We start from the raw sequence: 1,252 nt of genomic DNA on the forward strand, positions 1-1,252 counted from the left end.
CCATAGTAATAGAGAATTTGATTTTTATCAGGGCACATCATCTCCTACAAAACAGACTACATTTTCCAACCTCTCTTGTACTTAAGAGTGGCCTTGTGACCAAGTTCTTTCCACAGGTATTGTTGTGGACTACATTGTGTGCCCACCCCCAAATTTATATGTTGGAGTCCTCACCCCCAGGAAACTTTCTTAAAGGTAAGGGTCATGTCCCTATTCTCTCTCCTTCCTGGTTCCTTCTGGCTATCTGAATGTAATGGATGCTATCTTGTTCCCTATGTGACCTCGGGAATAATAAAGAGTACAGCAACATGATAGAAAGAGCCAGAGTCCCTGCCACTCATTGTGGAGCTCATCCCAGTCCTGGTAGGATGGTTTCTGGGCTTCCTGATTGCAACAGAGAAATAAGCTTACTTCTTGTTTAAGTCAGTGTTATTTTTTTTTTTTAAATTTTCTATGTTTTACAACCTCATCTCAACAGATATATTAATATGTATTTCAAGTTGGAGTTACAAAACCATATATCCTTAAAAATTAAAAATACCTAAATACCACATATCTACAGATTCTTGCTTAGTTCAAAACATTAATTAATATTATGTTTTTGATTCTCTGGAACATTTTATTTTATTTTTATTATAAAACTTGATAAAAATAGTATTTCGAACTGTACAGTCACCAGAAGTACAGTTATTAAAAGTGCACACACTTTACTTGGCGACTCCAGCATCTTCAGCTTTCTGTGCCTGGTCTGATCTGGCAGCTCCATCTTCTGCAGGGTTCTTCCCATCCTTGCCAGAATCAGCTTTGCCATTTTCCCCTTAGCGTACCTTTCTCCCTTCTTCACAGGTTTTTTTGCGGGGGAGGGGAGCTTGGGCTCTGGCTTTGGAGGTGAGGTTTAGTAGATAACCTTGCAGATCTTCTCTGTGCTTCATCCTTTACCTTGGCTTTATCTCCCTTAGCATCCCTTTCAGTCTTTCTCTAGGGCATGGTGATGATGGCGGCTGGAGGACAGCAGCCAGACATAGGTGCTGGATGCAGGGATGCAGCACAGTGGACGGGCTTTGGTTGGTCGTTCTTGCTTCTTCTTTCTACTTCTTTGTACTGCAACTCTTAAATGTTTTAAACATCACAAGTTAATATCTTTTAAACATCACAAATTAACATATTTTAACATATTTAAACATCTCAATTACTTCTAAATAATGATTTCTAAATATGTTTATTCACTTGAATCCTATGGAAACTATAGATC

The 1,252-nt window shown here is 38.7% G+C and overlaps 1 pseudogene; it reads right to left on the reverse strand.

Moving 5' to 3' along the window:
- Positions 1-707: 707 nt before the first annotated feature.
- LOC105293942 lies at positions 708-987 on the reverse strand (annotated as a pseudogene).
- Between the last annotated feature and the right edge of the window lie 265 nt (positions 988-1,252).

The sequence above is a fragment of the Pteropus vampyrus genome, unplaced genomic scaffold, assembly GCF_000151845.1.
Source record: "Pteropus vampyrus isolate Shadow unplaced genomic scaffold, Pvam_2.0 Scaffold80, whole genome shotgun sequence".
Taxonomy (NCBI): domain Eukaryota; kingdom Metazoa; phylum Chordata; class Mammalia; order Chiroptera; family Pteropodidae; genus Pteropus; species Pteropus vampyrus.